Genomic DNA, 13,860 nt, shown 5'->3' on the forward strand with positions numbered 1-13,860 from the left:
CGGTCAGTTTTGTTCTCTGCAGCAGGACTAAAAACCCAGACCAAGCCCACTGTTACAATGATCAATTCTAAAGGTCCTTGTTGCTCCTTCTTCCCACAGTGCCGATCTCGTGGTTGGAGAACTCGGGCAAGTGGTTCGGCCGCCCCCGCGGGGAGGCCAGCAGTGCTGGGTGGAGGGGGCCACCCGAGCTGTTCAGAACGGACCGGTCCCCCGTGCACATGTAGGACAACGCCGGTGCGACTTTGCCCAGGCTTGTGAACTTTCCACTCTTTGTAGGAGAAGGGAAGGCCACTCTGAAAGCCAAGTTCCGCAAGAGGGTGACGAGATCAACAGCCCCTGCGAAGAGGCCGAGCAGGCCCAGGAGTAATAAGAGCAGCCTGGCTGGAGCGGGACGGAGATGTGGCAGCCAGAGGGGCGACACGGGCCACATAAAAAATAACCTCCTCACCCCTTGGGCGAACGCGGAGAGGCGACCCGCCTGCTGATGCTAGATGGCTGAGGGCTGATGCTAGATGGCTGAGGGCTTAGGCGGGTTTTATTTTAGCAGCAGTTGAAGCCAGAGTCTATCTGAGGAAGGGACTTTCCGTGACTGAGAGCTCCCCAAGCCAGCTTCGGGGGCAGAAGTGGCAGCTGCTCTCTTTGTGGCCCCAGTCAGCCACCAGAATATTCCGAGTGGCCGCAAAATGAACGCGTCAGTAAATCAAATAATACCCAAATGTTTCTCATTCTGGGAGGTCGTCTCTATATGTACAACTTGAGGGAAAGGGAGAAACAAAGATAAACATTCTTCACGGAAGGAACAGTAGAGTCGGAGAAGGATTCTTGAGTCAGGCTTTTTAGTACAAGTACGTTCGCTGTATGACCTTTGGCAGGTTGCCCCGTTCAGGTGACACTACCTGAGAGTGACAAAGATGGAGATGTCCAGGAGCCCCAGGAGCAGTGCCTACGCAGGGGACAAGCTCCCCCTGCGCCACAGAGAGGCAGGGCAAGAGCAGACCTCTCCGTGGGCTGCACCCCCTCCTCTGGGGGCACTCCGCTGACCCCAGCTATTCTGTTCCCTGTCCTCGGTTCCAGGAGCCCCGGAGGGGTGTGGGACACCGCCTCACCTTCAGAGATCCTGCCCAGAGCTACCCACCCCCCAGAGCCAGCCCCCTCCTTGCCCCTTATTGCTGCATTTTACTGCCTCTGGCCCTTAATAGTCGTATTTCAGCTCAGATGAAAAACTGCTACCGCCTGACCTGTGGTGGCGCAGTGGATAAAGCGCTGACCTGGAAATGCTGAGGTCGCCGGTTCGAAACCCTGGGCTTGCCTGGTCAAGGCACATATGGGAGTTGATGCTTCCAGCTCCTCCCTCTGTCTCTCTCCTCTCTAAAAATGAATAAATAAAATAAAAGAAAAAAAAAAAAGAAAAACTGCTACCACAGCGAAGGCCAGTGGGAAAGCTGGCTGGCGAGGACGTCACATTCATTCCTGCCTCCTCTGCGGCCATGTTCTCTCCCGGGTAGATGTTCCTGCTGCAGTTCAGGGGGTATGTGTGCAAATGTTCTCCCACCCTCCCTGCTCTGGTCACCATGAAGAAGGGCTTCAGCCTCCAGGTGACAAAACAGGTTCCAAAAAGAGGAGACATGGGAGGTCACGCAGGTTTTGAAATGACTTTCAGGTCCCCTGGTGAAATTTAGGAAAAGTATTAGGAGTAAGATAACCCTCGGCCTCTGCCCAAAGCAATACAAATCCTTGCGTAACACAATTTTGTCCAGTTCAAAGTAGTAGTTTCTTTGTTTTGTTTTTAACTCTGTTTGGAAAAGATATACCAGTGTGGTAAGTTTTAATATTTCCTCTATTTTAAGTCACCATTGTCGGCAAAGGAGAAGTGCCTGCTAAATCTTGGGCCCTAGCACGCATGAATTCAGATAAGCTTGGCGAGAGCCCCAGATCAGCCTTCACCGAGTTTCTAAAAGGCCATAGTAACAGGGTTTTCACCTGGAGAGGACTCCTCTGCAAGAGACATCTACAGGCAGTCCCTGGGTTACAAACTAACTACGTAGATCCTGCAGGTTTGTCCTTAAGCTGAATTTGTATGTAAGTTGTACAGGTACATTTACCTATTAAGTGCAACTTAGATGTTTGTCTTAACACAGTATTTATTTTTACCATTCTGGGCATATAAATGCTTAAACATTTTCAAATGTAACCTTAAAGAATCTTGGATGATGCAGAAGATGATGGATTTGTTGGAGAGGATGGGACTGGTGTTAATTGATTCTGCTGCCGGAGTCGGTTTCTTGAAATAGGCATCATGGGAGATCTGTACAGAGCTTTTCTTTTCGTCATCATAAATGGCCCTGTAGCATCTCAGGCCTTCGATGCCTGTACAGTAAACTTTGGTGAACCTCTCTGTCTCAGGATCTTGCTCCTCTAACTTGCCATTCCTGCTTTAATGAGATGAAAAGCATCAGCTTTTCCAGTTCTAGAGTTTCTAGGTCCCTGTTTTCTTCCCTAAATGCTATCGTCTGCTGCTCTTGTTCCATAAGGTCTTCATTGGTTAGTTCTTTGCCATGAGAGTCAAGTAACTCTATGATATCATTTTCACTGATGTCCAACTGCAATTGATTACCAACTGCCCTTATGGCGCTCCGTTCGTAAGTACAAGCTGTATGTAAATCAGATGTTTGAAACTTGGGGACTTATTGTACTCTGTGAGCTCTAAAGAGAGGTTGGACTTCATCACATGGTGTTCCTGAAGTGTGTGCTCTTTCTGTTCTTATTGAAATACTAGGAAGGCTTTCCTATCATTTACATAGAATTATCCTACCCTCCCCCACATTTTAGGAAAATGGAGCACTGCCCTCTTCCTAAATAGCTTTAGATTAGATTTCATAATTTTCCCTGAACTCTAAATATTTTTTTAATTCCTTGGTTCTATTCTACATGTTCTTATTGCCTTGAATTTCCTATCATCTAAGACATCCATTTCACTGGAGAGTAACAATAGCTGGTCACCATATTTTAATGTGGAATAGCCTTGAAGTCATATCACATTTCAGTCAAGTGCTAAATAAACTCTGGGCGTCCCATGGCCTGTCCCAGCACGATAGTTAGGATTTATAAAACAAGAGGTTTAAACAGCAGAAGATGTTGACATGATACTGTACATAGAAAATTCTAAAGTCTCAGTCAAAAAACTACTTGACCTGATAAATGAATTCAGCAAGGTGGTAGGATATAAAATTAATATTCAGAAATCAGTGGCATTTTTATACACCAACAATAAACTGTGTGAAAGAGAAATTAAAGAAATAACCCCCCTCACTATTGCAACAAAAGAAAGTAAAGTACCTAGGAGTAAATTTAACCAAGGAGGTAAAAGACTTGTACTTGGAAAATTATAAAACATTGATAAAAGAAATCAAGGAAGATACAAACAAGTGGAAGCATATACCATGCTCATAGTTAGGAAATAAACATCATTAAAATGTCTATATTACCCAAAGCAATCTATAAATTCAATGAAATTTCTATTAAAATACCAATGGCATACTTCAAAGATATAGAACAAATATTCCAAAATTTATATGGAACCAAAAAAGAACATGAAAAGCCTCAGCAAACTTGAAAGTGAAGAATAAAGTGGGTGGTATCACACGTCCTGATATCAAGTTATACTACAAGGCCATTGTACTCAAAACAGCTTGGTACTGGCATAAGAACAGGCATACAGATCAATGGAACAGAACAGAGAACCCAGAAATAAACCCACACCTTTATGGTCAATTGATATTTAACAAAGGAGGTAAGAGCATACAGTGGAGTAAAGACAGTCTCTTTAATAAATGCTGTTGGGAAAATTGGACAGGTACATACAAAAAAATAAAACTAGACCACCAACTTACACCATTTACAAAAATAAACTCAAGCTTGGCCAGTTGGCTCAGTGGTAGAGCATTGGCCTGGCGTGCAGAAGTCCCGGGTTCCATTCCCGGCCAGGGCACACAGGAGAAGCACCCATCTGCTTCTCCACCCCTCCCCCTCTCCTTCCTCTCTGTCTCTCTCTTCCCCTCCCGCAGCCGAGGCTCCATTGGAGCAAAGATGGCCTGGGCGCTGGGGATGGCTCCTTGGCCTCTGCCCCAGGGGCTGGAGTGGCTCTGGTCGCAGCAGAGCGACGCCCCCTGGTGGGCAGAGCGTTGCCCCCTGGTGGGTGTGCTGGGTGGATCCCGGCCAGGCGCATGCAGGAGTCTGTCTGTCTCTCCCCGTTTCTAGCTTCAGAAAAATACAAAAATAAATAAATAAAAGTGGATAAAAGATTTAAATGTAAGTAATGAAACCATAAACATCTTGGAAGAAAAAGGACGATAAACTCTGATATCTCTTGTAGCAATATTTTTGCTGATTTATCTCCATGGGCAAGTGAAATAAAGGACAGGATGAACAAATGGGACTAAATCAAACTAAAAATATTTTGCACAGCAAATGACACCATTAACAAAATAAAAATATAACCCACACAATGGGAGAACATATTCAACAATACATCTGATAAGTGGTTAATAACCAAAATTTATAAAGAACTTCTAAAACTCAACACCAGGAAGGTAAATAATCCAATGAAAAAATGGACAGGCCCTGGCCGGTTGGCTCAGCGGTAGAGCGTCGGCCTGGCGTGCAGGGGACCCTGGTTCGATTCCCGGCCAGGGCACATAGGAGAAGCGCCCATTTGCTTCTCTACCCCCCTCCCTCCTTCCTCTCTGTCTCTCTCTTCCCCTCCCGCAGCCAAGGCTCCATTGGAGCAAAGATGGCCCGGGCACTGGGGATGGCTTCTTGGCCTCTGCCCCAGGCGCTAGAGTGGCTCTGGTCGCAGCAGAGTGACACCCCGGAGGGGCAGAGCATCGCCCCCTGGTGGGCAGAGCGTCGCCCCTGGTGGGCGTGCTGGGTGGATCCTGGTTGGGCGCATGCGGGAGTCTGTCTGACTGTCTCTCCTCGTTTTCAGCTTAAAAAAAAAAAGAAAAAAAGAAAAAAAAAATGAACAAAAGAACTGAATAGACACTTCTCCAAAAAGGACATACAGATGGCCAATAGGCATATGAAAAAATGCTCAATATCACTAATTATCAGAGAAATGTAAATTAAAACCACAATGAGATATCACCTCACACCTGTCAGAATGGCGTTCATCAACAAAACAACACAGAATAAGTGCTGGCGAGGATGTGGAGAAAAGGGAACCCTCCTGCACTGCTGGTGGGAATGCAGATTTGTGCAGCCACTGTGGAGAACAGTATGGAGTTTCCTCAAAAAATTTAAAATGAAACTGCCTTTTGACCCAGCTATCCCACTTTAAGGAATATATCCTAAGAATACCAGATCACTGATTCAAAAGAAGATATGCACCTCCATGTTTGTTGCATCATTGTTTACAATAGCCAAGATCTGGAAACAGCCCAAGTGTCCCATCAGTGGACAAGTGGATAAAAAAGCAGTGGTACATATACACAATGGAATACTACGTGGCCATGAAAAAGAAGGAAATCTTACCTTTTGCAACAACATGGATGGACTTGGAAATCATTATGGTAAGTGAAATAAGCCAAGGAGAGAAAGACAAATATCATATGATCTCATTTGTACGTGGAATCTAATGAACAAGGTGAACTGAGGAATGGAATAGAGGCAGAGGCAGGGTCACGGGGAGCAGAGGGACAGCTGTCAGAGAGAAGAGGCATGAGGGGATGGGATCAGAGAAGGTGAAGGGATTAGTGAAATTATATATACATAACACACAGAGATACAGATAACAGGACAGCAAATCCCAGAGAGAAGAGGGGAGGGAGTTAGGGGGAGGGGGGCATAGGGGGTGTAAATAGGGACACTGGGGTGGGGGTTAGCGTGTTATATTCAGTGGGACACTGGAATCCATGTAAACACAATAAGTTAATATTAATAAAAAAAATTTTAAATAAAAATAAAAAAATAACAGTGAAAGATGTTTATGAGAGAACAAGAGAAACCTGACATACAGTCCCATGACGGCTAGTTCCTGGGCCGCGAATTTCCTCTAACTCTTGACATTCTTCATGAATTAGGACTCTAAGTCCTTTAAACAAAAGATCATCCAAAATAATTCAAAAGCAATTTTAGGATGCTATAATATTGCCATCAGAGAAAAAAGTTGATTTGCATTTTATGATTATATTTATACTTTTATCACATTACTTATCTGAGCCTTTCATAAAGTCAGTTCCTGGTTCTACATAGCGCCCTTCAAGAAAGGGGACAAAACCAGGCTTTAGGTTCATTCTGCTGCTCTCTTCACACGGGACACCTTGTAAAGTAACCCTGCTTTTTAGGGAGTCTATTTTTCCTCTATCCTCTCCTCCTTTGCTACTTCTCTGTTCATTTAATGTAGAATCAGAATGTTGCTGCAGTCAATAGTCAGTCATGAAACATTTGGGCAGATGCCGTAAAGAGTTGGACACAGCAATGAGCAAAACACACAGTTTCTTCCATCACAGGGTCTATGCTCTACAAAGGAGGATGAACATAAAACAAGTAATTATAGTGCATTAATTACAAGTGGGCAAAGAACTCCAAGAAGAAAATGGCTACGTTTCTCTAATTCTTAAGAACTGCAGCAACACAGAAGCTCTAGGTCAGTCCTTTCAGTGGAATCTAACTCTAGGAGCCTGTTGTCCTCACTGCTCATCTCCAACTCCTAGAAGAGTCAAGTTGGCAGAATAGATCGTTAAAACAGTCAACATCGCCCGATCAGGCGGTGGCACAGTGGATAGAGCGTCGGACTGGGACGCGGAGGATCCAGGTTCGAAACCCTGAGGTCGCCAGCTCAAGTGCTGGCTTATCTGGTTTGAGCACAGCTCACCAGCTTGAACCCAGGGTCTCTGGCTTCAGCAGGGGGTCACTCAGTCGGCTGTAGCCCCATGGTCAAGGCACATATGAGAGAGCAATCAATGAACAAAGGAGCCGCAACGAAGAATTGATGCTTCTCATCCCTCTCCTTTCCTGTCTGTCTGTCCCTATATGTCCCTCTCTCTGTCTCCCTCTGTCTCTTTCACACAAAAAAAATAAAATAAAATAAATATTTATAAAAAACAAAACACAACAGTCAACATCTATCATCAGGCCTTGTGCCAAGGGTTCTACATACATTACTGTATTTAATCCTGAAACACCTCCTCCATGAAGTCGGCATTATTACTTTTATCCCCATTTCCCAGGTGGAGAAACTGAAACTTAGAGAAAGTCACTGTTCCCTAGATGAAGTGAACAGTGCAGAAACCTGATGAACAGTCAAAAATGACTAGTTTCAGTAATAAGACCAGAGAAAGGAATGACAGATTGTGGTACAATGATGATACAACTTTTATTTGTGCATATGTGTGTGTGTGTGTACATACAGTACACAGTCTAAAATTATATAACTGTTGAACATATTAACAAAAACAGGGTTTTCCAAACTTCAGAAGATATGTGTCTGTTATATAAATCTGAGTAATAGTGATACCGACTGGGCATTTAGGAAAGCCAGCCATTAACATTACAGCTTTGGATTATTTTGGCTCTCTAAACTGGATAGACAGCTGGATTCATAAAAGGACTACTGCTTCGATTTCTAAGCTCGTAAAGTTAAGACCAAAGTCTTTTAATAAATTCAGTGATTGCTCTTGGCAAAGGGGTATAGACTCAAAGATTCATTTTAAATTAAAATATATGTTGCATAAGGTGCCAGGTTTCCACTGGAAGCCTCTTGGTGCCAAAACAAAATTAACAATGGAGAGAAAGAAGTGTTTTTCTTTCCTAAAAAAAACATTAAGAGACAAAAAAATCAAAATAAAACCTGTCAAGAATCAAAAAGCCCTCCAAAGCTGCCTCTGAAACGAACCCGTGCTGGCCTGTAAATCAGGCAGAAACCATACCTCCAGCTGACGGCTGAACCAGTCTTGTTCTTTGGGGCTGGGCCCAGCCCTCCTCTTCTATGAGGGAGTGGTTCATCTGCCAAACTGAGACAGAGAAACTAGCCTGCATTGAACTGGAAAATCATAATTCTTCATTTGAGACAATGCTAATGGTGATAAGTGTTTCTAAATTTGTCCAGAAGAAAAACAAAGAAGCAGTGTGACTTGGTTTGAAACACTAACATACTAACCATTTTTCTTCTTTTACACTAAGCTACCTCTGAAGGCTTTAAATTTATATATATTTAATGTAAATTTGCACATTCACCACTCAGCAACATTTTATTTTATTTTATTTTTACAGGGATAGAGAGAGAGTCAGAGAGAGGGATAGATAGGGACAGACAGACAGGAATGGAGAGAGATGAGAGGCATCAATCATCAGTTTTTCATTGTGACACCTTAGTTGCTCATTGATTGCTTTCTCATATGTGCCTTGACTGCGGGCCTTCAGCAGACCAAGTAACTCCTTGCTCAAGCCAGCGACCTTGGGTCCAAACTGGTGAGCTTTTTGCTCAAGCCAGATGAGCCCACGCTCAAGCTGGTGACCTCAGGGTCTTGAACCTGAGTCCTTCCTCATCCTAGTCCGATGCTCTCTCCACTACACGCCACCGCCTGGTTAGGCCCAGCAACATTTTAAAAAGTAGGATTCAACCTAATTAAAACACGAATTCCCAGAAAACATCACTGAGGCAGTAAGTTCTCCAACCACTACAATTAGGCTTCAGTCTCTTTCCAAGACACAGATGTGAATAAAATTAAACCAGGTAAGAAACACCACTAATCAAGAACTGGACAGCACAAACATAATTAAAGGCTGGATTGTCCTATCTTCCAAAAAAATTGTAGTTTACTTGTTCATGTGAAAATTAAGTGGCACATCGATACCAGTGACCAACCTACCTGACTTCTGAACTTATGGAGGCAGTACATTAGCATTTATCTCCTCAATTTCTCACCAGAAGAAAAATGGGTCAAAGGAGCTGTTGACGCTGACCAACAAACAATATTCTAGAGCCCTGCATTTCAGGGCTTGTGTCTTGTGTCAGGAAACAAAAATGAGGAAGGTCATGGAAAAAGATTGCTACTTGACATTTAAATATTCCTTTGCAGCTATGTGAAAACACTTCAAATATAAAACCTCTTTGTCTTTCACAACAATCTTGTAAGGGAAAGAGGGCAAATAATGTCCCGACAAATAAACTAAGATGCAAAGAAGTTATGCTACTTGCCCCAAAATCACACAGCCTGGTAATGGTGCCCTATTACAAATTGGGACATGGCTCTTTCTTTTTCTAAAGAAAACAGCAAAATAACTTTTAGATTTGGCTGATTCTAGAAATTTATCAAGAGAAAAACAACATCAGCTCAGATTTCCATAGACAGTATTCTTTTTTTTATTATTTAATTTTTCTTTTTACTTTTTTATTACGTGAGAGGCAGGAAGGCAGAGAGACACACTCCCACATGCACCCTGATTGGGATCCACCCAGCAAGCCCCCTATAGGGTGATCTCTGCCCATCTGCAGCTGCGCCCCCCCCGTTCTGTTGCTAGGCAACTGAGCTATTTTTAGCACCTAAGGTGGGGCCATGATGCCATTCTCAGTGCCCAAGCCAACTTGCTCCAATAGAGCCATGGCTTTAGGAGAAGGAGAGAGAAAAAGAGAGGGGTGGAGAAGCGATGGTCACTTCTACTGTGTGCCCTGACTGGGAATTGAACCTCGGACATCCACAAACTGGTCTGACACTCTACCACTGAGCCAACCGGCCAGGGCTACATAGTTTTTCATAACCTTTTTATTTTTTTAATTTAAAAATTTTTTTTTTGCAATGGAGAAAGGAACAGATAGGGACAGACAGACAGGAAGGGAAAGAGATGAGAAGCATCAAGTCTTCCTTGCAGCTCCTTAGTTGTTCATTGATTGCTTTTTCATATGTGCCTTGATGGAGGCTACAGCAGAACAAGTGACCCCTTGCTCAAGCCAGCGACCTTTGGGCTCAAGCCAACGACCATGGGGTCATGTCCATGATCCCATGCTCAAGCTGGCAACTCTGCACTCAAGCTGGTGAGCCTGCGTTCAAGTCAGATTAGCCTGCGCTCAAGCCAGTGACCTCGAGGCTTTGAACCTGGGTCCTCCACCTCCCAGTTTAATGCTTCATCCACATTGCCACTGCCTAGTCAGGCCATTTTTATTTAGGTATAAAATATATTCAAGGCCTGACCTGTGGTGGTGCAGTGGATAAAGCGTTGACCTGAAACGCTGAGGTCACCAGTTCCAAACCCCAAACTTGCCCAGTCAAGGCACATATGGGAGTTGAACCTTCCTACTCTTCCCTTCCTTCTCTCTTCCCCCACAAAATAAAAAATAAGAAAGCATATATATGTTTTCTTTTGTATATATATACAAATATATGTATATATACACATATACATATATAGACACATATACATATACTGCACGTGTGTGTGTGTATGCAGTAATGTACGTGTGTACTAATTTTACATAGATTGGTGAATTTTTACATATCTGTGTGTATATGTGTGTACACATACATGCATACACCAATGTAGCCACCACCCACATTGATACAGAATATTTTTAGCATCCTCAATCTGTTCCAAAGCAATACCTGACCCAGAGATAACCACTATTCTGACTTTTCTTCACACAGATGAATTTGCCTGTTCTTGAACTTCATATAAATGGAATTATACCATATGTATTCCTTTTTGTCTGGCATTTTTGAAATAATGCCTGAAAGATTCATCTGTGTGTATCAGCAGGGCATTTTTTGTTTTTGTTTTATTTTGAGAGAGAGAGAAAGAGACAAGAAGAGAGAGAGGAGGAAGAGAGTATGAAAGCATCAACTCATAGCTGCTTCACTTTAGTTGTGCATTGATTGCTTTTCACGTGTGCCTTGACTGGGGATCAGACCTCGGGCTCAAGCCAAGCCAGCAACCCGTTGCTCAAGTAGGCAACCTTTCAGCTCAACCCAGCAACGATGGGCTTCAAACCACTGACCTTTGAGCTCAAGCCGGCAACTTGCGAATTGTGTGGATGATTCTGCACTCAAGACAGCGACCCTTTGCTCAAGCTGGCCAGCTCATGCTGAAGCTGACAGGTCTACACTCAAGCTGGCAACCTCGAGGGTTTCAAACTGGTGACCTCAGTGTTCCTGATCAACACTTTATCCACTGTGTCAACACTGGTCAGGCAGTAGCTTCATCTTGTGAATATGACGTTTCATTTATTCATTCTCCTATTGATGGATGTTTGGGTTGCTTCCAGTTTGGGGCTACTGTAAAGAAAACTTCTATGAACATTCCTATGTACATCTTTAGTGAATTTATACAAGCATTTTTTTCCAGGATACATACACGGTGCCCTATGGAACTGCTCAGTTACAGGGTAGATGTCCTTAGTTTTAAAGGAAACGGCCAACAATTTTTCAAAGTAGTTGTACCAATTTACACTCCTATTGTCACCGATTAGAGTTCTAGTTATTTCACAGCTTTGTCAACACTTGGCACTTTGCAGTTCCTTCAATTTTAGCCTTTAGGGCAGTGGTTCTCAAACTTTTGGAAGTTGGGGTGCATTTAAAATCCTACAAATAATTATAAGCACACTATATACAAATTTCTGAGAAATATGTTATAATAATTAAGTCAAATATTAAAGAAAAAAGCCTGACCTGTGGTGGCGCAGTGGATCAAGTGTCGACCTGGAACGCTGAGGTCGCCAGTTCAAAACCCTGGGCTTGCCTGGTCAAGGCACATATGGGAGTTAATGCTTCCTGCTCCTCCCCCCCTTCTCTCTCTGTCTCTCTCTTCTCTAAAATGAATAAATGAAAATAATTTTAAAATATATTAAAGAAAAAAAATAAAGTCCAAGCGTGCTTTTATGGTAATTAAACAAAATAAATATAACAAAATTAAATTTATTCTGACATTAAAAAAACAATTTTATGTTACATTTTTTGTTATGCTTTTTAGAATTCATAAAAAAGGGGTTAAAATTTTTTAAATGACAAAAATGTTATCTTTTTATATTTATAGATACATTCTTAGTAAGATTTAGTAAATTTGGCAGGTCCTGTTGCGAATGTGGTAAGTTTTTTCATTCTTGTGTTTATGAGAAACATGAGCCCGATGTGTCCTAGCAATTTCTTCAATGTTTGGGCATATATTTGAATGGCAAACTCTCATTTCCTCGTCAATACATTGAAGAATTCCTCTCTTTTTACTCTTAATTGTGCTGAGGGTAGAAAATCCTAATTCACATAAATAGGATGTTGAAAATTGTAGTAAATGTTCAAGACATTTTTAGGTATTTCCACATATTTTTCCTTTATGGAAATCCAAAAGGCTTCAAGAGACAATTCCTTATGTTTAATCATCAATCCAAAACCCCCACCATACAGATCATCTTAACTTTACACCAAACAAAGGATCAAAGGATAGAAGAAACTTGCCTCCAGTCTTTCGGGGAACATGGGGGGTGGTGTAAACAATCCAGCACCACAGCTTAACAACAGCGTTTTGCAACCTAATCAGGCAAGTGAGGTGGGGGGTTGGGCAGACTGTCAGCTTACAGCCAATTCCCCACACCTCTGTTCCCCAAAATTCTAAACTCTAAAAACCCTGTTGGCTTTTTGGTCCCCAACATGCACATATTTCTCTGGAATGCCAGAGGGTGCACCTGGAAATGTTCTAGGGCACATTAGTGCACCCTGGTGCACACTTTGAGAACCACTGCTTTAGGATGAGAATGTAATGATGTCTTACTTTGTTTTATTTTGCATTTCTCTGATGACTTCTGGTGTTGGGCGCCTTTTCATAGACTTCTTGGCCATTTATGTATAGAATTTTTTCAAGTTCTTTGCCCATTTTTAAAAAATCAGTATATGAGTCTTTTATATATATATATATATATACACACACACACACACACACATACACACAAACTCTTTGCCAGTCTATGACTTGATGAAAAGAAATTCTTAATTTTGTGTGTGTGTGTGTGTGTGTATGTGACAGAGACAAAGACAGAGAGAGGGACAGATAGGAACAGACAGACAGGAAGGGAGATGAGAAGCACCAATTCTTTTTGCGGCACCTTAGTTGTTCATTGATTCCTTTCTTATATGTGCCTTGACCAGGGGCTACAGCAGACTGAATGACCCCTTGCTCAGGTCAGTGACCTGGGACTCAAGCTGGTGAGCCTTGCTCAAACCAGATGAGCTTGCATTCAAGCCGGCGACCTTGGGGCTTCGAACCTGGGTCCTCCGTGTCTGAGTCTGATGCTCTATCTACTGAGTCAACATCTGGTCAGGTGAGAAATTCTTCATTTTAATAGTCTAATATAACATTTTTTTCTTTTATAGTTATGCTCAGATGGTTTTTTTCTAGAACACCAGTTCTCAAATTGTTTGGTCTCATGACCCATATATACTCCTACAGATTACTGAGAACCCCAAAGATACTTTTATTTATGTAAATTATATCTGTCAATATTGACCATGTTAGAAATAAAAATGAGATATTTGAAATCTTTATTCACTTAAAGACTGCAATATACTCATTACATAATACAAATAATTTATTTTACAATAAAATTTATATGTTATCTTCCAAAAAAAAAAATTGTGAGAGCAGTGGCGGTTTTACATGTTTGCAAATTTATTAAATGTCTGGCTTAGACAGCTCGGTTCTCAGGTCAGTTGCAGCCTTCACTCTGCTGCAGTCTCTATTTTGCTTGAAGCCTATCAAGAAAGTCTAGCCTTACAGAAATATGTTGTTGGACAAGGGAGCAGCCTTCCCAGATAATTATAGCTACTCTTCTTTGATACTATACCAAAACTCAACAAATGGTAGCTTCTCAAAGTTGCAGTGTGG

Source organism: Saccopteryx bilineata, chromosome 8 (assembly GCF_036850765.1).
Source record: "Saccopteryx bilineata isolate mSacBil1 chromosome 8, mSacBil1_pri_phased_curated, whole genome shotgun sequence".
Lineage (NCBI taxonomy): Eukaryota > Metazoa > Chordata > Mammalia > Chiroptera > Emballonuridae > Saccopteryx > Saccopteryx bilineata.